This window comes from Gorilla gorilla, chromosome 11 (genome assembly GCF_029281585.2).
Source record: "Gorilla gorilla gorilla isolate KB3781 chromosome 11, NHGRI_mGorGor1-v2.1_pri, whole genome shotgun sequence".
Classification (NCBI taxonomy): domain Eukaryota; kingdom Metazoa; phylum Chordata; class Mammalia; order Primates; family Hominidae; genus Gorilla; species Gorilla gorilla.
In genome coordinates, this window is record NC_073235.2 from 97,959,950 (window position 1) to 97,982,882 (window position 22,933).

At 39.9% G+C, this 22,933-nt stretch overlaps 1 protein-coding gene and 1 pseudogene across 2 annotated transcripts in view; one reads left to right on the plus strand and one right to left on the minus strand.

Moving 5' to 3' along the window:
• Positions 1 to 4,665: 4,665 nt before the first annotated feature.
• SLC39A10 (solute carrier family 39 member 10) overlaps positions 4,666 to 22,933 on the plus strand; it is a 160,465-nt gene continuing 142,197 nt past the window's right edge. The window contains exon 1 of one of the 2 annotated variants that reach the window (XM_055379304.2): positions 4,666 to 4,755. The gene's annotated coding sequence lies outside the window, so the exon portion shown is untranslated. Of the gene's footprint in view, positions 4,756 to 14,973; positions 15,081 to 22,933 lie in introns of those variants that run through there. The other variant, XM_019022503.4, reaches the window with a different exon arrangement.
• On the minus strand, positions 11,456 to 12,697 carry LOC101150051 (adenosylhomocysteinase-like; annotated as a pseudogene).

Sequence of the window (22,933 nt, forward strand, 5' to 3'; positions counted from 1 at the left end):
ACACAATGAAATACATTTAGCACTAGAAGGGATCTCAAAATCATCTATTACAGGCCTATTGTTTTATCAGATAAAATTTCCATGATATAATTTTTTTCTAAATATGTATATTTTGGATAAAGTAATATAAGCATATAGTTCAAATTTCAAAAGGTACAAAACACTGGACAGTGAAAAATAAATGTCTCCCACTCCTAGTCACCCAGTTAGCATCTTTGGAGGAAACCACTGTCACCAGAGATAGTCTATGCGTGCTATGATATCCTTTCAGCAAGAGCTTCAGACCTAGCAAGACCAGAGAGGTCATAAATTAATTGTATTTGGAATTATCATAAAGTAATAGTAGACCTTTTAACTTCAATCTCAACTCTCATTACTTACTAACTTGAACAAGTTAATTAATGTCTCTTCCTCAATTTCCTCATCTGTGTGATAGAACTAATGATACCCACCAGTCAGGATTGTCAGGATTATGTGAGGTAATGTACCAAAGTCCCAGATACATACCTTAATTTTGACTATAGGAAAATATAATCTTTTTTTTTTTCTCTTAAATCTATCTGCATTCTAAATGTAGAGGACACAGTTTCATTAAGGTAGGAATGAGGATAACTATACAAAATATAAAATAAGGAAAAATATGGTATGATGTCTGTTTGCATAGCACTATCAGTTTATTTTTCCCAGCCTTGACGAAGTTGATTGGCTTCTTCCTTAATCACTTTCATTTCATTAATAGTTGTCTTTCATCTTCTCCAAGAGCACATCACACAACCTGAAAGTCAGAGGTCTCCCTGAAATCCACTACTTTCGAAGATTGTATGCTGATCATATTACTGAGAGAGTTCAAGAGGAGGGAACTTATCACTTAATAAATTTCGATGATGCAACTAATGTGTCCTAGGCATTCTGCTAGGTGGTACAGAACCAAGCAAAACACAATGGACAAGATGGTACTAACGACTGTTCTACTTAGGGAGCCAGGAAATTCAAGGGATTACTTTGTCTCCTAAGACCTAGAAAATCATAAATCTCACTCAAATTTAAGAGTTCAGTTAGAAGTAAAAGAAAATCCAATCAAACAACTTAAACAACCAAGGGAATGTATTGGCCGATGTGACTGACGAACCAAAAACTGGGCAGATTTTAACAAAACCAGTAGTCCCATAATGTCAATCAAGACCTGCTTTCTTTCCACTGCTGCACTCTATCTCCTGTGATGCAGTTTTCATCTTAGGCTGCGTCTTCCAGTGTAGTCAGAAGCAACCAGAGTTACATGCTTCCTAGTTCATATCTACAAAAGCAGAGAGTACCTTTGAAGCAACTCCCATGGATCAGACAAGAATTTTCTTTTCCAAAAACTTCAGCAATTGGCTGGCAGGGGTGACTCAGGCCTTTCACCCTAGCACTTTGGGAGGCTGAAGTGGGCAGAACACTTGAGCTCAGGAGTTAGAGACCAACCTGGGCAACATAGGGAGACCCCATATCTACAAAACATCAAAAAAATTAGCCGGGTATGGTGGCCCCCTCCTGTGGTCCCAACTTCTTGGGAGGCTGAAGTGGGAGGACCACTTGAGCCCAGGAGATCGAAACTGCACTGAGCCATGATCCCGCCATTGCCCGTCAGCCTGGATGACAGAGCGAAACCCAGTCTCAAAAAAAAAAAAAACAAGCAAACAAAACTCCAGCAACTGTCTCCTTTATTGTCCATTAATTGTTCACATGCCTACTCTGAATCAGTCACATGGACAGAATGATGTAATAATGCTGATTAGTGTAAGACAAACAGGTTCTCTGGAGGTGGGCAATCCAACCCAAGCCATGCTCGAAAACATACTGTTTGTTTAAAGTAGAAAAGGCTCTGGATGGTGAGAAGGGATTTTACAAATGTCAGTGTAAGCTCTTGCTACTGCTTCTCTCTGCATGTCTATTCTAGGTTGCTCTTGTAGGCAGGCTCCACATGTAAGGATTTTACTTTGGGTTCCCTCATAATTTGATGTTCATGTAGCTGAAGCTTGCCACAGAGGTCTCACACTAAATACCTGTGACCCGACAACTCCAATTCTCATCACTTAACTATGACTTTTGTGTCTCAGTGAAATTTTTTCAAACAATATCATCTAGTTGGCTTGGCCTAACCTATGGATCGACTCTCAGAGTAGGTCTCCCCACCCTGGTCCAATCATCATAACCAGGGAGTAGGGTCATATGATATAAACATAGATGACTAGGCCCATCTGTTCAGCAGGGGAACAGATCCTTTTAGAAGGGAATGTGGGCAGAAAGGCAATTATATACATCTCTAACCAGAAAAATCCCAGGGGTGGAAATGATAGGAAGAAATGGCACCAAATTTAAAGATAAAAGAAAAGCTGCCACTGTAATTCAAAATTAGACAATGTAACTGATCATAGACTTTTGCTATAATCGCTATTTTTGCCTTATAATCTCTGAAATTTACTTTACAGAACAGTGAAACACTTCTTTGAGGAGAAACATTACAGAAGAAAACAATCTTTGATCTAGAAACCTAAAAAGATATTTATGCTCATTATATTCCAGGTGCTGAAGAGTGTCAAAGCACAGCTAAATATTATGCCATTTGTGCAGACTCGGAATGAGTTTAAACACTGAAAGAGCTACCAGAATACCCCAGCAGAACATCTCAAAACAAAGCTTTATTTCACTCTTAAGCAAATTACCAGGCTGGGCACGGTGGCTCACACCTGTAATCTCAGCACTTTGGGAGGACGAGGCAGGCGGATCTACCTGAGGTGAGGAGTTCGAGACCAGCCTGCCCAATGTGGTGAAACCCCGTCTCTACTAAAACTAAAAAAAATAGCTGGGTGTGGTGGCAGGCACCTGTAATCCCAGCTACTCAGGAGGCTGAAGCAGGGAGAATTGTTTGAACCCGGGAGGAGGTGGAGGTTGCAGTGAGCCGGATTGCACCACTGCACTCCAGCCTGGGTGACAGAGTGAGACTCCATCTCAAAAAAAAAAGGGAAAATTACCTGTTTGCACTTCTTGATTTCCAGGAAGGTGTTAGAGATCTTCATCCCATCCCCAGCCCAAGTCTAGACATGTTCACCAGAAAGGAAGAAGTTTTTGAGTTCTCAGCAGTAGCTGTGGCTCTAAGGAAAGCAGTGTTGTATGGGTATTAGAGTAGTACAACCAAAGCTCTGCTGGAGCAAAAGAGGAACACAGAAAGCTAGGAATGACAAGTGTTTTTCTTCCCTCTCATATGATTCAGTCAGGCTCTCTTTGACCTACATAGCCACCTGACTGGCCACTGTTTTCTTTTCTTTTTTCTTTTTTTAGAGATGGGATCTTGCTGTGTTGCCCAGGCTGGACTGAAACTCCTGGGCTCCAGTGATGCTCTCTCCTGAGCTTCCCGAGCAGCTGGGACCACAGGCATACACCACTGCACTGCACTTGATTAGGTATATTTTAAAATGTAAAATAATAGTGAAAGGATTCTCCCTAGTCCCCATAAACCTGGGAATGGATCAAGGTGACGACACCAAAACTTTCCCCTGAGACATGGAAATTGCACTGAATGTTTCTTGATGGTTCTAATGCATTAAGAATTAAGAGCTCTTTGCCTAGATTACCCCCAAAATATTAAAAATAACAAAACAAAGTAGAACTAAGGAAAAATATAAGACACATAGAGAAAATGTTTTTCAAAAAATGTTATTTGACCTATGGCTAATTCTGATTTTAAAAGCAGTTAAACAAACAAAATACAACCTAGTGATGCTTATGACTGAAGAAACCATTGATACCTGAAAGAAGGGAAGACTTTAGATATAAAGGCAGAGTGGAATTTTTTTAACCAACATTTCATGCAGCAGCTCCACATGGCCTTCCCATGTCTCAATAGCTTTGATTTGTGGAAATAATGGTTATGCAATTTCCACATATTGTGCTCCAATCACAGCATGTAAGCAACAATAAAAAGAAAACAACTAAATGTACTTGAAGCTGGAGATTTTGATAAGGTTTTCTTTTCACTTCACAAAGTTTGTTAACTGGATATTTTTCTAAGGCAACTGAAATATTCCTGCTGAGTTTCAGACAGATATATGTAAAAGCAGCAAAGTGTCTGATTTTCTTAAATGTATCTATGGCAGCAACACTAGTTAATTTAGTTGTGAAAAAATAACCAAAAAGAAACTATCGGATTATAAGAATTCCACAGTTGGCAGACTGTTGGTATTTCTCTTTCTCTTTAAATATATATATAAATATATCTATAAATATCTATAAATATATATAAATATATATATGAAATATATATATATACCATCTGTTTACAAAAGATGAGAAATGTTGGAGAAAATTATTTCCCTTAGGGTATAATGTTATGGCCATTCAGAGAGAGGTCTCTGGTATTTTCAAGGAGAATTTGGTACAAGAACAAGACAGCATCAGGTCTGCACAGTCATTGGCTGCAAAAAACAAAGATGATTTCCTTTAGTCCCTGTTTTAGTTTTACTCTTTGAACTTCCAAGTTTATTTATTGTTATTATTTTTAATGTGGCACAGATTGTTTTAAGAATCAACTTGGTTCCCTTTTTTGAAGTCCTTTTTTTTTTTTTTAATTTGTTGAGACTGGTTTCTAAAGTGCTCCACCTCCACCACCTGTCATTAGATGGGGGGCAGCGGCTTGGAGAACACTCACAGTTCTGAGTTCAGCTGTGGACGGAATAATGAAGGGCAGCTGCAGAAGGAGGTAGAGCTGCAGATTCGGAGGTAGGTGGCAATACAGTATTTCAAAATAAAAACTACCAAGCTTCAGATCGGTGATAAATTGTCATGCACTAAGTGTACCTGGAGAAATAAAACTAATCTCTATCCATTTTAATTCTCTCAGAAGGACTTTCCCTCTTACATATAAAATCCTGGGAATTTCCCCCTCCTCATCCAGTCATTTCTATGTGATTAATCATACATTGGTCACTCGTCACTAGATGGCATTGTGCAATGTTTCTTGACAGCAGTAACTAAATTGGTAAAGTTACAGCTTGGGCTATTTTTTGGTATTTTCTTCTTTGGGATGGATCTAGAGGATCTAAATCTGATCCTGGATATGTCATCATCTTTATATGTTTTATGAGTATGGCTTTGTAAAATTTGTGTCTTCTTTGAGAGTCTTTTTCTTAGTATAACTTCCTAGTACATGAACCCAATAATTATCAGTCTTAAATGAACAATAAATAAATTCTTCCTCTAATTTTCCTCCAAGTCACATGTACAAATGTTTACTTACATTTGCAGAAATAAAATAAAGCTCAACATATCTAGGATCTCTACCTAGGCATGAAGGTAGAAAAAAATATATATGGAAATTTGCTTTATCTAAGCATGGACAGTTGAAATCTAGATGTGGATAAGCCATGAAGATAGAGTAATATAAAAAGATCAGTTAATGCTTTCATAAACCTGTGAAATTCACAAAGGAAATATAATAGTCATAAGTAAGTAAAACTGATATAAATGTGATATGAATTAGTAGTCACAGTCTTGTACTTCTCCAGACATGACAAATAATTGTGACCATTTTTATCTGTTGTGTTCCCATAAACCTTACGGTGCTGAAGAATAAATTCTAACTTCTGTGCTATCAATAAAATAGGACACATTTTCCCAAGTTATAATTATGACTTAGTGACCTGAGAATTTGTAAATAACAATGGATGATAAAATTAATTATTTGGAGTGAAGCTAACAAGATAAATGACAGATAGATAGATAGATAGATAGATAGATAGATAGATAGATAGATATGGTAGATAAATGCATAGCAGCTAATACAGCATTTGACATTCTGAAGTTATATAAAAACTATAATATTGATCTGCTGTTTTCATTTACTTATTTTAAAATCTGAAAAATTGTTTCTCTGTTTTAATTTGCCTTTTTATTTTAATTTCATTCATTTGTCCATTCAAAAACATTAACCAAACACCAGCTTTGGATCTGTTCAATATCAGAGATGCAAAGATAAGTAGGATACCAAATATGCCCTCAAAAAGCCTTTAGTCTTTTATGTTAAGCATCCATAAAGTAACTATCAGAATCATTCATGAAAGAAGGAGCAAGGGGGAATGAAAGAGGGAGATATGTAATGCAAAGAGTCTTAGACAAGGAAACAAGATGCAGGCCGGGTGTGGTGGCTCACACCTGCAATCCCAGCACTTTAGGAGGCCAAGGCAGGAGGATTGCTTGAGTCCAGGAGTTTGAAACCAGTGTGGGCAACATAGCGAGATCCTGTCTCAAAAAAAGAACAAAGCAAAAAAGATGCATGGTTTATGGTCACAGCTCTAACAGTAACTCATGCTATAACCCTGGACCTCCCTCATTGTATGTTCAAATGAAATAATTTTATAGAAAAGTGCTTTGTAAACTGTAAAATGTTTTTAAAATACTAGTTTTTAAAGCTTTTTCGTATAAGAAACCCACTTTTTTTTAATAGAACTTTGATCCTTCAGGCCAATGCAGCTCCCTTTTAATTTTCTATTTCAAAATTCCAGCTGCATACATAAAATCCATTAAATTTCCAACTCATCTTGTAAAACAAAAATTGGACAGAAGCACCACAATCTTGGAGAGAGAAAAGGCAAAAGGCTAACCTAAATGCCCAGTGATCACATCAAACTCTAAAACACTGAGATGCTCTGATTGTCCCCTTTCCCCCTTCTACTCTGCTGATTCTTGCTCTTTCTCTTAGTTTCTGCAGGTGAGAAACGTAATTTCAAGTAAATCTGTTACAATAAAACATGACAGATGAAAGACCCCCATTCTGGTCCTAGGCCATTACCTCTTCCACGCTTTGATGGTAGAAAAAAAACAAAAAGCGTTTGAATGGATTGCTAGATTAGGAGATTCAGTACAATATCATCTATTCTTAGACCAGTTTAATAGTTCTGCAAAATGCCTATTTTTCATTAAAGCCAGTCATACCGTAATCTACAATAGATAAGTCAGAAAATGTTTTATTTTCTGTATACAGACATCATTATGTAAGGAATAAGAAACTCAAATGTATTTAAGGCCACAAAGAAAGATACATAGGTGGGGTGGGGGAGAGCATTAGGGAAAGAGCTAATGCATGCTGGGCTTAATACCTAGGTGATGGGTTGCTAGGTACAGCAAACCACCATGGCACATGTTTACCTGTGTAACAAACCTGCACATCCTGCACAGGTACCTTGGAACTTAAAAAAAATAAAATAAAGTAAAAATAAAGAAATTATATATTATTTTATTTTATTTTTATTTATTATTATTATTATTATTTTGAGACGGAGTCTCGCTCTGTCGCCCAGGCTGGAGTGCAGTGGCACAATCTCAGCTCACTGCAACCTCCGCCTCCCGGGTTCATGCCATTCTCCTGCCTCATCCTCTCCAGGTAGCTGGGACTACAGGCGCCCGCCACCATGCCTGGCTAATTTTTTTGTATTTTTAGTAGAGACGGGGTTTCACCATGGTCTTGATCTCCTGACTTCATGATCTGCCCGCCTCAGCCTCCCAAAGTGCTGGAATTACAAGCGTGAGCCACCACGCCTGGCCATAAATTATATATTTTTAAAAAAGAAAGATACAAAAAAAGGTGTCCTTGGTCAAGTACTTGACTGGATCTAAGTATGTATAGAGAAGTGTTTTATCTTAATTTCCTGGTCCATTATGTCTTTTACTTTGTTACTGCATTAAGCTGTTTGTAGTATGATGACAGCTTACCAATAAAAAAAGATTTCTATTTTTTTAAGTTTTTAAAAATTTTTAAATTCAATTAAATTTTTTTTCACCCTGCCCATCCCTCAAAATTAACTTCTAATTAAGCATTTTGGCTAAAAATGTTTCCTCAATATATTAGAATAACCTGGTTATTCCTGGGCTCAAGCTCCTGGGCTCAAGCAGTTCTCCCACCTCAGCCTCCTGAGTAGCTTAGACAACAGGCATGTGCTATCACATCTGTCTAATTTTTTTTTTTTTTTTAGAATGGGAGTCTCACTATGTTGCCCAGGTTGATCTCAAACTCCTGGGCTCAAGGGATCCTCCTGCCTTGGCCTCCCAAAAGTGCTGGGATCACAGGCCTGAGCCCCTGGGCCCAGCCTGAATGATTAGTTTCATCCTAGAATATTTGTTTACCTTCAGACATGGGCTATGAGAAATCTGGACGGTTAGAAATAAATGTTTAAAGACCAAGATACCGTATACATATGTAACTAACCTGCATGTTGTGCACATGTACCCTAAAACTTAAAATATATAAAAAAAAGACCAAGATACCTATTTAATATATTATTTCTTTCCTGACTTTCCCTTCATTTTTCAGATTTATGACATTTTTGTCTTTATTTAAAATATTACTTCAAGCCAACAAGTATTATAAAAATGACATATTGGTATTTGTGCACAAAGAACCGAGGAAATGGAATTTTACTATGCCAGTTTCAGAGACCATAGCACTCAAGCTTCTCATCATCAGTATGTTTGGATGAAAAGATAGTCTTTGTCATGAAAGTATATGCACCCACATTTAGCCATGGACAAAACTTTCCTGGAAGGAAGCAGAGATTTTTTTTATTATTATTTTGGGAAAGTGTACTGAGGCATATCTCTAAAAATAAAATAGCACTTCATCAGTACTGGTCATTTTTTAGCCACATATGACAAATGATCACATATGCTCATAAAAATCTAAAAGGAACTGAATGTTGTTCTCTTCTGAAATGGCTAAGTATCTTTCCTTTAAACTGTATTTTAAAACAAAAACAAACTTTACCACTTTGATTGAAGAAAATGCAGGAAGCCATATGGTCCCACCCAAAGTTCCTGCATGCAAAATATCATGGGGAGGAAGGTTCAAGGTGTTTTTAAGAACATAACTTTTATGTTTCTGCCCTTTAACAATGGCACTTCCTGTTTTGTCCTCTAACTATAATGAGGCTATCAAGACAGATTATGGACTTCTCCTTTTTGCACAGTGAAGAGCATGTATACACCATCTTACCATGTGTGTAGAATTCAAACTAAGTATTGCCATTACTCAATTCTCCTGAGGTCCAACAAGTTGATCTATGGTCTCTCAACAAGGGTTGGAATGTTCAGTAATTTACAGTTACCTAGTCATAAATCTGGTATTGAAGTCAATGGAATGTCCAGTATTCTTTATCTCAAATATACATGAAGCTACATGTTGCAACTAAATGGCCCCTGTGTTTTACTAGAAGCTGTTAACAACCCTTAACAGATTAGGATTCAATGATTGCCTCCTTCTAAGGCAATTATTTTTTCTTCTTTTTTCTTTCAAAAAAGAGAAAAAGAAAGGAAGAAAATAGGAAAAGAGGATAAAATGAAGGAAAGAAGAAAGAAAGGAAGTGTGGAAGAGGGAGGAAAAATGAAGGAAGGAAAGAAAAATATAGTAGAATGAGAAGAGCATGACTTCAAGTGAGAAAGAAGCTACTTTCAATAATCAGAGTATCTGTTGCTTTCCAAAATCAGAAAAAATATGTTTTTAGGGCCAGGTGCAGTGACTCATGCCTGTGATCCCAGCACTTTGGAAGGCTAAGGCAGGCGGATCACTTGAGGCCAGGAGTTTGTGACCAACCTGGTCAACATGGTGAAACGCTGTCTCTACTAAAAATACAAAAATTAGCTGGGCGTAGTGGCACATGCCTCTAATCCCAGCTACTCCGGAAGCTGAGGCAGGAGAAGCACTTGAACCCAGGAGACAGAGGTTGCAGTGAGCCAAGAATGCACCACTGCACTCCACCCTGGTTGACAGTGAGATTCTGTCTCAAAAATAAATAAATAAATAAATAAATAAATAAATAAATAAATAAATAAAAAAAAATAAATTTCTTCAGGCATTTCTTATTATAATTAATGGTTTATGTTTGGTCTTTAAAAAAAAACAAGAAACGTACATGTTTTAGATGTAGATTCCAGATTGTTACCCATACCAAATGATACTAAAACAATAACACATTTGCTAAAGCAAAAGATAAGAAAAACACCCACAAAGAATGCTATTGGTGTAGCTAATGCAGTGGCAAAGTTGTTAAGACTGCTAATCCCTTTTGGAAATCTGTGCAACTTGATGAGCAGCTGCACAAAATATATTAGTGGGAGATCTGAGATAACCAACAATAATTAGGAAAGTCCATTTTTAGCAGAATGCATTCTGGGGCAGAAATAAGTTTAAATGCAGATTTTCTGGCATAATAACTAAAGCGATTAGGTTTTCCTGACTAATATTTCTATAAATTTACAAAACTGAAATCAGACCAGCCTGGGCAACACAGGGAGACCTCATCTCTACAAAAAAATGTAAAAATTAGCCAGGCCTGGTGGCATGAGCTTGTAGTCCCAGCTACTCAGGAGGCTGAGGCAGGAGGATTGCTTGAGCCCAGGAGGACAAGGCCCATGGGTCAAGTAACCCATGATTGTGCCATTGTGCTCTAGCATGGGCAGCAGAACAAGACCCTGTTTCAAAACAACAACAAACAACAAAAAAAGAGAAAAGAAAAAAACCCTGAAATCACAATAAGCAATTGACAAAAACCAATGTTTTCAGTAAACACTTTGTAAAATAATTGTGCTCTAAAAATTATAACCAGTACATGCTTTCTTTCATTCTTAAAGTTATTTTTTTTCTTTTTTAGGCACCAAAATTTTTATTGACCCCCCCCTCCTGCTTTCTTTTAACATTATAAATGTTATATAAACATTTTAAACCAAATTACTCTTTTTGACACAGGGTTGTGATAAGAACCATCCTGTTACAAAGTGGTGGTGGATCTACGCTTGCTTTTACTTTTTCGGGCCCCTCTCAACCTCTGGCTGTCGCTTCTCTGTCCTCTCTTGGTTATTCCTTAACAGTCTATGCTTATCTTTGTACGATACACACTGAAAGTACCAACCTCATTGTTACATAGTTTAAAAGAAGCCCCAGCACTAAACCAGGCTTTCAGGAACATTCCAACTCCAACAGTTCCTCCTTGCCCTTGGATATAGCTCCTTCTCAGCTGTCATGGACTTAGGAACCACTGAGTCTATAAACAAACACATGGGTATAACTCCATAGGCCTGGTGAAGGCCTAGATGGTAAAATATATGGGTTTTGTGACCCCACTATCAACCTCCAGGCTAGTGAAGAACTGACTTAGTGAGCAGTTCCAAGACCACTGAGCTCATGGTTCCCTCTGGCTGTCTCCATTATACCTCCATCATAACCGGGGCTTCAGGAGGGGCCTCTGAATTCCCCCTGCCTCATTTGTAACAGTATGAGGGATGCAGCAGAGTCCAAAAACTGAGTGACCAACTTCAGGGTGCCAATGGGGGACACTGACAAACCAATCACAAAGTTGGTGCCATTTGCTCTTGGGCAGGAGAGGCGGGGTCCAGGGAAGCACAGCAGCTAGAAGGTAGAGAGAAGGCCTGGCTCTCAGTAGCAGTAGGGATCAGACTCGAAGGGGCTATCACGGGACATGCCCAGGTACAGGGCCTGCTTCTCAGTGAGCTTGGTCAGCTTCTCATTCAGCTTGCTCCAGTGGGCTTCAAGCACTGCTTCATCCAGCTTCTTGGGCCCAAAGTGAACCCTAATGGGGTACTTGTCTGGGTGAGTCCACAGCTCAATCTGTGCCATCACCTTGTTGGTGAGGGAGTTACTCATCAAAGAGTTGGGGTGGCCCATAACACAACCCAGGTTGACCAGCCAGCCCTCAGCCAGCAGGATGATGCAGCACCCGTTCTTTAACCAGGAGCGGTCCACCTGGGCTTGATGTTCATCTTCCCGACAGCGTTTTTGTTGAGCCACTTGACATCAATCTCCATGTCAAAGTGCCAGTGTTACCATGATGGCATCATCCTTCATCTGCTTAAAGTGCCAATCGAGGATGCTGTCATTACAGCCTGTGGTGGTGACAAAGATGTCCTCCTGACAGGCCTTGTCCATGGTTGTCACCTCATAGCTCTCCATGGCAGCCTGCAGTGCATTGATGGGGTCAATCTCGGTGACAATGACATGATCCACAAAACCCCTGAGGGCCTGGGCACAGTCCTTGACCACATTGCCATAGCCCACTATCACTACTACCTTCCTGGCAGTCACCACCTCTGTGGCCTGCATGATGCCATCTGTGAGGGATGCTTGCTTGCTCTTGGTGACAGAGTCGTTCACATTGATGGTAGGCACCTTCAGGATCCCATTGGCCACCATCTTGTGTAAGTTGTGGACCCCAGTCAGGGTCTCTTGGGAGATGCCTCGATGCCCAACAGGAGCTGTGGGAACTTGGTGTGAATGAATGACATTGAGGGGCCCGTCCTTTTAGTTCGCTGTCTGCTGGATGCACCACTGGTACTCCTCGTCTGTTTCTCCCTTCCAGGCATACACTGGAATGCCAGCCTTGGCAATGGCAGTGCCGCATGGTCCTGGGTGGAGAAGAGGTTGCAGGTGGACAACTGCCCCTCAGCACCCAGGGAGATGAGGGTCTCAATTAGGACGGCGGTCTCCACAGTCCATGTGCAGACAGCCAGCGATGCAGGTGCCTTTCAGTGGTTTGGAGGTTGAGTACAACTTCCACCTGCACATCAGGCCCAGCATCTCATCCTCTGCAATGTCTAGGGTCTTGTGTCCCCAGGCAGCCAGATCCATATCAGTGACTTTGTAGGGCAGTTTGTCAGACATGCTGGAAGCACTTCTGCATAGGGTGGGGGACACAGGTGAAGGGGGCCGGGCCTCTGACTAGGGACAGACACGGCACAGGCTGTTCCGGGCAGAGCAGTTTATGTTTATATATTATATGATTTCTTATAAGTAAACAGTTTGTAAATTGATACTTTTGGTTCATTTTGAATATCAGGTCAGGGAATTAGGGATTAGATAAAAAATATGTATACGCATATATAAATATTTTTTTTGAGACAGGGTCTGGCTCTATTGTCCAAGCAGGAGTGCAGTGGCACAATCTTGGCTCACTGCAGCCTTGACTCAAGCAATCCTCCTACCTCAGCCTCCCAAGTAGCTGGAACTACAGGCATGCCACCGCACCCGGCTAGTTTGTGTATTTTTTGTAGAGGGTTTACCAGAAGTAGATACATAATTTTAAAAAAAATTTATAAGCTAAATATATAACGTGATCATGATAATTCATTAAGTTCACAAGACACTCAGTGCCTAGATCAAATGAGCTTTAGAAATTAAGGCCAGGTGTGGTGGTTCACGACTGTAATCCTAGCACTTTGGGAGGCCACGTCTGAGAGGATCACTTGAGTTAAGGAGTTCAAGACCAGCCTAGGCAACAGAGTGAGACCTCTTCTCTATTAATTTTAAAGAACAAAAAAATTAAAATTAAAAAGTTAATGTTTAAATTAATTTTTAACTGGATCTCAGCAAGTCCGGTTTTAGATGATGAGAGTTATTCTGTATTTTAATCATAGTACCACTCATTACTTAATCTCCAGTAAGTCTGACCAATTTACTCCAATAAATTCATTTTCCTCTTTGTTAAATAGAGATAATAGCCCCTACTTTATAAGATTGTTTGGAAGATTAAAATGAGATAATGCATGTGAAATACTTAGTGCAATGTCTGGTGTCTTACTAGTGCACAGTAAGCCTGCTATAAAATTACCAGTTGTAGGCCGGGCACAGTGGCTGACGCCTGTAATCTCAGCACTTTGGGAGGCCGAGGCAGGTGGATCACCCAAGGTGAGGAGTTCAAGACCAGCCTGGCCAACATGGTGAAACCCCGTCTCTACAAAAATTAGCCAGGCATGGTGGCACGCGCCTGTAGACCCAGCTACTTGGGGGGCAGAGGCAGGAGAATTGCTTGAACCCGGGAGGCAGAGGTTGCAGTGAGCCAAGATCACGCCGTTGCACTCCAGCCTGGGCAACAGAGCAAGACTCCCTCTCAAAAAAATAAATAAAATTACCAGTTGCAATAGTGTTACTGATGATGGTAATGATGATGCTTGTTCTACAAGGGTTCTAAACTTCCTCCAGAGGCTTCTAGTTTTACCTAAACTAGAAGCTAAGCCCTGCCCTCCCCACCTCTCTTGTTCTCCTTAAGAACGCAATTTTCATACAGAAATGAAATGTTAGAATTCCAGCGTCCTGCAGAATTACAGGACGTTATAGGACACTGGAATTCTAACTTTATTCCTCAGTAATTCTTACTTACTTACAGTAGTTCTAATGTTATTCCTCAGTAATTCTTACTTAAGGTGTGTGTAGACTTGAAGAATGACAAAGCCATCCTTGACTGGGTGCAGTAGCTCACGCCTGTAATCCCAGCACTTTGAGAGGCTGAGATGAGCAGATCACTTGAGGTCAGAAGTTTGGGACCAGCCTGGCCAACATAGTGAAACCCTGTCTCTACTAAAAATACAAAAATTAGCCGGGAGTGGTGGCATGGCCCTGTAGTCCCAGCTACTTGGGAGGCTGAGACAGGAGAATCGCTTGAATCTGGGAGGCAGAGGTTGCAAGTGGTGCCTCTGCACTTTAGCCTGAGCAACAGAGCGAGGCTCTGTCAAAATCAAAAAGAAAAAAGAAAAGGCCACTCTTGAATCATTTGGAAGCTGCTTCTGAAGAGAAAGAACTCACAAAGTCAGCACTGTTTTATTTGACATTTGCTCATTTTGCAGTGAAAACTACACAGCAAAGTCCTTAGAATCATCACTTCAAAGGTGTAAGTTTTAACATCAGTTATCTCTCAAGTGTAAAATTGCAGCCATACTGAGTTTGATAAAATTGTAAAATGGAGTTTGGATGTTTAGGGAAAATTTATCTGTGCTAAGAAAAATGGAGAGAATTAACAAGCTATAAAAATTACAAAAGCTAGAAATTTGCAGTAGATTAGGATTTGATGGGGATCCATGGTGATGCTAATTAGGAACAGCAAGCCCCTCCCAAAAGCTCATCACAGGAATACCTTAGGCTGAGGTAGGCTCAGACCATTTTGACCTTTCATCCTATCTCTTCCTACCAACACAGAGGGAGATTTATTTTAGGGAAAGCAGAACTGGCATTCTTCTTTGGACCCAGAGCACCTTGAAGAGCTGTTGCCAGGGTAAGTCTTCTTATGTTCCACCCACCCTGGGTTTAAGGCATATCATTACTGAGGCTGGGCAAAGGATATTTAGTGCCTCTCTGACGTGACTGTGTATTTCTGTACTATTTAAGCACTTGAACTTGATGTTGTGGGGCTGGCACCCAACCAAGATTCAAGGATGGTAGAGTGCTTCTGGTGTATTAATGAAATATTTTGTTGAAGATACAAATTTCTACAGAATAGAAACTGACTACCCAAAGAAAAATTTTGTCAACTTTGAATCTAAGATTCGTGTACCTTGTCTACATTCTCTCATCCAACCTCCTTTCTCATCTTATTAGCAGAGAAATAAATCTAGGAACGACTAAGTCTAGTAACAAAATAAGTGTTTGGCACATAGAAAACTGAATTACAGATATTAATATATACACAGGAGATCATTTATTTGAAGCTTAAATTATTAGATCTATGTTTTTAAAAGCAATTCAATATAAGATGAAACAAAACTGAGGTGACTGGTTTCTTTGCCATCTCTCTAAGCGATGTGGTGTTCCATCTAATAGCTTATGAGTCAGTAGTGTGATCCACACAATTTAATTGTGAGGAATCAAGTAAGACAAAGATTATAGATTTGATTTGTTCCTCTCAATGTTGCTTTCAATTATGAGGGTCTAGATTCTAGGATCATGCAGAATGTTGGATATACGACACAATTCTCAGGCAACATTATTTAAGGCAATAAACAAAAGCGCAAAAAAAATTGTGTCTTTTAACTTTCCTGACAAGCTTTTATTTATTTATTTATTTATTTATTAGACACAGTCTTGCTCTGTCATCCAGGCTGGAGTGCAGCGGTGCAATCTTGGCTCACTGCAACCTCAGCGTTCCAGGTTCAAGCAATTCTTGTGCCTCAGCCTCCCAAGTAGCTGGGACTGTAGGCATGCACACCACCATGCCCAGCTAATTTTTGTATTTTTATTACAGACGGGGTTTCACCATGTTTACCAGGCTGGTCTTGAACTCCTGGCCACCCTCAAGTGATCCGCGCACCTCAGCCTCCCAAAGTGCTGGGATTACAGGCAACTTTCTGGATAAACTTTTGAATTAAGAGAAAAAGGAAACAATAACAAAAAAGTTTTAGCTCCTTCTGTGTGAAATATATAATTTTGACACAGATAGTGGTGCATATGTCTATGCTGATGGTTCATAACATCACAGTAATTTGCACAGTAGATGATACACTAAAGTCCTTCGGTTAGCAGCTTATAAATAGTTTGAGGCTTGTGTGTAATTCTGTAAAAAAAAAAAAGAAAGAAAATAAGCAGTTTGATCAAGAAAGATTTTCAGGCTGATTAGAAAATGGAAATAGTAAAATATTAAATCAGTAAAATACATAAAATCGTAATGAAAAAGATACACTGCTAGCATGACCTCATGTCTTTAAAGTGATCATTAAACCCCCAAATACCTAAATTATGTGATGAAGGAATACATACAGAAAAACTAAGGGTTAAACTGAACACTAAAAATTTTTCTAGGCCAGGAGCAGTGGCTCACACCTGTAGCCCCAGCACTTGGGAGGCCAAGGAGGCTGGATCGCTTAAGCTCAGGAGTTTGAAACCAGCCTGGGCAACCTGGTGAAACTCAGGCTCTACCAAAAAGAAAAAAAAAAATTAGCCGGATGTGGTTGTGTAGGCCTGTAGTCCTAGCTACTCGGGAACCTGAGGCAGAAGGATCACTTGAGCCCAGGAGGCGGAGGTTGCAGTGAGCCATGATCATACCACTGCACTCCAGCCTGGACAGCAGAGCCAAACCCTGTCTCAAAAAAATGTTTTTTCTACTCTAAACGAGTCATTTAGAAGCACTGATTCAAACTGCAAAACACTTTTATGAAATGGTGAAACAGAAAAATATTACGTGAATGTAAAAGGACGTTAGGAAGGACAAGAGATGATAAAAATAAATGCAGATAAATTTCCATGCGATGTAAAGTATGCACATTAAAACATTTAAAGAACATGTGCAGTTTTCACAATGCTGGCCTTAAGGTTGAAGAATCAAAGATAATACAAAGAGAGGTTGTACAATACAGAGACAAAGCTTTGGTCATTAAATAGTACTTAATACCGTCTGGGAAACTAACATTGAACACTGAAAATGGGTAAAAAATTTTCAAATCCTGGTTTATATTATATATCCTCCACTGGAATTGCTTTGTAGTCTTAAAAAAATGTTAATATGTTGCACCTTGAGATTAGCTGTGGCAAGGGTATAATTTTAAAAATAAAAGAAAATTACTTACAGGCCCAGACTGCTCAGTAGGCATTTTAGGTCAGTGCCAACTGCTAAGTGTACTGGGAGGTGTCCAGTCCCTGGGATAGAAGCACAGATTCCAGGCTATTGGAATGGCTGAAGTGTGAATTAACTCTGTTGGTGCAAACTCTCTTCCAGCTCAAAATATTCTCAGTTCCCAAAAGGAGCAGGCCCATCCCAAGTTTAGATTTCTGAAAACTTCTCTCTTGGAAAGTATGTTATTTATACTTCTTGTTGAATGCCTTGAAATTTAAAAAAAAAAAAAAAAAAAAAAACAGAAAACAAAAAAAGTATGTTATTTATTTATTTTTAATTATTAAAAAATAATGTTTTTCGAGAGAGTCTCCCTCTGTCTCCCAGTCTGGGGTACAATGGCGCGATCTCGGCTCACTGCAACCTCCACCTCTAGGGTTCAAGAGATTCTCATGACTCAGCCTCCCAAAAAGCTGGGACCACAGGTGCAGGCCACCATGCCCAGCGAAGTTTTTTGTAATGTTACTAGAGACGGGGTTTCGCCATGCTGGCCAGGCTGGTCTTGAACTCCTGACCTCAGGTGATCCACCCGCCTCAGCTTCCCAAAGTGCTAGGATTACAGGCGTGAGCCACCGCACCCAGCCCTGAAGTATGTTATTTAGAAGGGCAAAACCTCCTGAAGAAATAATATTCTAGAAACGAAGGTCAAAAGTAGCTTTAGAGAAATCCTGATGATTATTTTGCCATTCACTGAAACAAATCAATGAAATGAGCACACTAAGTGAAACCATGACACATCAGTAATGTAAATCTGGAAGAATTTTGTTTTGTTTTTCTTCTATTGACATGGGTGATGGTGGTGGTGTTTGCATCTTTTGTCTTTTATTCAACCTTCAGGCTGTTTGTCATACAATAATTTTAATAATTAATAATTAAATTTCAGGTTATCTTTTTTTTGAGACATTGTCTCACTCTGTCACCCAGGTTGGAGTTCAGTGGCGTGATCTCCGCTCACTGCAAACTCCATCTCCCCAGTTGAAGCGATTCTCCAGACTCAGCCTCACCAAGTAGCTGGAATTACAGGTGTACATATCCACCTCAGCTTCTCAAAGCGCTGTGATTACAGGCGTGAGCCACCACGCCTGGCCCAGTTTCAGATTGTCTTTATTTGACCTACTGTATATAGCCAAGTAGATATTTCTCAATCCTGTCTAAAACGTGTGCTGATCTAGTCTTAAACTCCCTTCTTAACCTCACACTGAGGCTTCGGACATTAGATTATCCACTCAAGTCTCAGTTGCCTTTTTCCTTAGGATGCGATTCACATGCACCTCAGAGACCTGGAATGTCCACCTCTCAGCTTCTTTTCTCTTTGCTAATCCTCTTCAACTCTGTTTTCTATCCCCAATCTCCCATATTCCTCTTTTTTGATTACCACAAACTAGAGTACTTCTCATTTCTCAATGGCCAACACTGAAATGTTCATAGTTTAGGAAATTGTATCCAGAAATAAAGCTGTATGTGGTAGAATTTCTCATAAAGGTACCTCAGATAGGCAAAGCATTACTTTGATATAAGTAAATAATCCATCATTTACTGTGAAACTCTAAGATTGAGGTTTCAAGAACTAAAGAGAGGGCTAGGTGAACCTCAGACACAGCACTCACTACACGCAGGGCCTGAAGGACAACAATGACCTGTAATGTCAGGCCGCTGTTAGCAGGTCCCTGATTGCAGCTGCAATACTTGCAGACCAAGAGGTATTTTGCACTGTTTGAATCTCTAAATTTTAGAAACTACTATATACACCTATAAAATGGAATATTTGCAGGCTGCCCAGACCTTATGGTATGTAGTACTTAATTCTAAAAGCCTTTCAAAGGAGCCAACATTAGCATTTTATTATTTTCTTCTTATGAAAATAATACATTAAGGCTAAACCCTGGCTTACAGATGAACTATTTCTGGCTCACTATCCTTTGGCCAAATGCCTTAACCACTCAGCACACTTCTAGGTGTGCCAACTAAAGAGTTGGCACATCAGGGGATGGGAGAAGGGAGAAGGGCATGACTTTGCTTTTGTCTGGAAACCTGGTTTGAGTACAAATAAAACCAAAGGAAACCAATAGTGTTTATGAATAAGGGTATATTCTGGAATTGTGTAGGACAAAGATCAAGGCCTCTCAGATGTCAAGGAACCCCTGAACAGAAACCCTGACATCAAAGGCTGTGCATAAGGAGTAACACTTCAGAGTAAAGGGAAGCTTGGCAACCTACCAAACCAGCACAGTTTCTCCTTATTCTTCCTATACTTTAGACATGGAAGTGGGATGGTGTCTCTTGTGCAACTGCTAAGAAGAAGTGACCTTTGGATCGAAGGAAGTAGAAAGATTAAATCAGAAAGAATCAAGGTTCAGAGTCTGCAAAGCCACAAGCCCTCTGTCTGGGCCAGCAAGTTCAGTCTGTTGTTTTTTGTTTTGAGACAGGGTCTCACTGTGTCACCAAGGCTGGAGTACAGTGGTGCAGTCACAGCTCGTTGTAGCCTCAACGTCTTAGGCTCAAGTGATCCTCCCAGCTTAGCCTCCCAGCTGAGCCTTGCACGTAGCTGAGACCACAGGTGTGCTCCACCATGCCTGGCTAATTGTTTTATTTTTATTTTTATTTATTGATTGACTGATTTTTTTGAGACAAAGTCTCGCTCTTGTTGCCCAGGCTGGCGTGCAATGGTGCAATCTCGGCTTACTGCAACCTCCACCTCCCGGTTCAAGCGATTCTCCTGTCTCAGCCTCTCGAGAAGCTGGGATTACAGGCACGCACCACCATGCCCAGCTAATTTTGTATTTTTAGTGGAGATGGGGGTTTCTCCATGTTGGTCAGGCTGGTCTCGAACTCCCTACCTCAGGTGATCTGCCTGCCTTGGCCTCCCAGAGTGCTGGGATTACAGGTGTGGGACACTGCCCCCAGCCTTTATTTTTATTTTTTTGTGGCGATGGAGTCTCACTGCATTGCCCATGCTGGTCTCAAACTCCTAGGCTCAAATGATCCTCGTGCCTCCTCCCAAAGTGCTAAGATTATAGACGTGAGCCACTATACCTGGATAGTCTTTATTCTAGCTCTGCTATGCTTTGCCTTGCTTCCTTTAGCCACTAAAGGCTTGTGGAAAAGCAATGTATATAGTCGGATTCCAAATTCTTCTCAAGTTAAGACAGCGACCTTCCAAAGTTAAAAGGTTGTGGCTTCATTTGTAAATTCGTGAAGGTAGAGTGCCCAATATTCTAAAACATAACCCTAGATTTAACTTACTCATCCATTGGGTTAAAAGAAAAAGTATTTAATACAAAAAATTCAAAAGCCAAGTCAAAACTACCCTTTAAAGCAAAATGCTGACTCCAGGATTTTGGCAAAGTTTCTTTCCTTGATTGTAGTCATTTCAAGGAGAGAGAGGTTAACCTCTTCCCCTAATCTCACCTCTTCAAAGAAAAGAAGTTGAAGCAGAAAAATTAGCACTGATCTGATGTTAGGATTCAAAGGGCAGGATGGGGCTGTGTAATGTAGTGATGGAAATAGGATAAAACCCTTGTTACTGTTTTCCAGAAGCTAATCTGAGGATTACCATGGTAACTCACCAGGGTACAAGACTGTTGTGAGCTTTAGGGAACAATTTTGGGATACATTCTTAAAAGAGAATATCAACTGCTTGCATCAAATGGGTGAGAAGTGGGGCACAGTGGCGCACATCTGTAGTCCACCTAATCTGAAGGCTGAGGCGGAAGTATAGCTTGAACCCAGGGGTTTGAGACCAGCCCAGGAAACATAGCGAGATCCTGTCTCCCTCTTACAAACACACACACACACACACACACACACACGCACACACACACACACACGAGTAACAGAAGAGTCTTTTGGAAGTGGATCAAAACCGATGTAAGGTTTTGGTTTGAATTTTTGAAAAAGTAGGTGTCTTGGGAGAAAAACAACAGAAAAAAGTCAGCCGGTAAGTCTTGCCAAGCCTGGAGGAGAAGACTCACACCAAATTGCAGGGCTAAAAGAAAGAACCTAAAAGTCAAAAGCAATTGGAGCTATTTGGTAATTAAAATATGTACATTCTTTTAGAATTGAAGCTATCTGCTATTAGCTTCTTTGTTGTCCTGTTGGTTACTTATGGAAGACTCCAATTCAGCGCATTTGATCCTACTGTTTTCCTATATTCTTTTCATTCTGAAGTCATTGTTTCTATACATATTAATCGCATTATACTTCTTTTCTTCTTTTACAGAAAAGCTACCTTTAAAAACGGTGTCATTGCAGCCGTTTACCAGGAACAATTATTCCTGGTAGAAGCTATTTAACTAAATACATAGGACCCTGCAACTAGATTTTTACCTTCCTTTTATTTGATTATGCTATTATCTAAGCTTGCCTCTTTGGCTTTTCAAATTAAAGTACCACATCTCTCTGTAAGCATAAGAATCTGTACAAACAGGCATTTTTTTTTTTAGCTTTTCTAGAAAATTTGAGGGGAAATATTATGGAATAGAATGCAAAATTTACAACAACATTTAAGACAAAACATAGAACTTGAAGGAAATTTTATATTTGTGGCAGGCCAGTTTCATGACAACTATGCCCTCTTAGACTCCCTTACGATTCTCACGATTAGTACTTTATGGAAAATTTTTAAAAGACACAATTCAAGCAGTCTCCCGGGGATTCCTGAGGACCAATACAAACAGTGTAATACAGTGCAATATGAAAACCCCAAATTACTATTTAATTATTTAGACTTAGTTTATGGCATTTTGATTGGTTTTCTTTCTTTCTTTTTCTCTCTTTCTTTCTTTTCTTTCTTTCTCTCTCTTTCTTTCTTTCTTTCTTCTTTTTTTTTTTTTACAGCAATTACAGGGTGAAGTATAGGTTAGTGTGATTCTAAGTCAAACGTAAGCAAACTACTTCCCACATACCATATCCGGTCATCGCCTGTTTTTCTACAACTTGCAAGCTAAGAATGTTTTGTGTACTTTTCGGTGGTTGAAAAAAATCAAAAGGATATTTTCTGACATATAAAAATTATATGGAATTTGAGTTTCAGCTATAAGTAGAGTTTTATTGGAACACAGCCTCACTCATTTGCCTACACATTGTCTAGGACTGCTTGTGTGACAAGGGCAGAGTTGCGTAGGTGCCACAGAGACCATATGGCTGGCAAAGCCTAAATACTTATTACCTGGGCCGGGGGCAGTGGCTCACACCTGTAATCCCAGCACTTTGGGAGGTCAAGGAGGGCGGATCACCTGAGGTCAGGAGTTCAAGACCACCCTGGCCAACGTGGTGAAACCCTGTCTCTACTAAAAATACAAAAAAATTAGCTGGGCATGGTGGCAGGCACCTGTAATCCCAGCTACTCGGGAGGCTGAGGCAGGAGAATCGCTTGAACCCGAGAGGCAGAGTTTGCAGTGAGCTGAGATCGCGCCATTGTACTGCAGCCTGGGCAGCAAAGAGTGAAACTCCATCTCAAAAAAAAAAAAAAAATATATATATATATATATATATATATAGCTTTTCTCTGAAAGGTCAGGCTGACC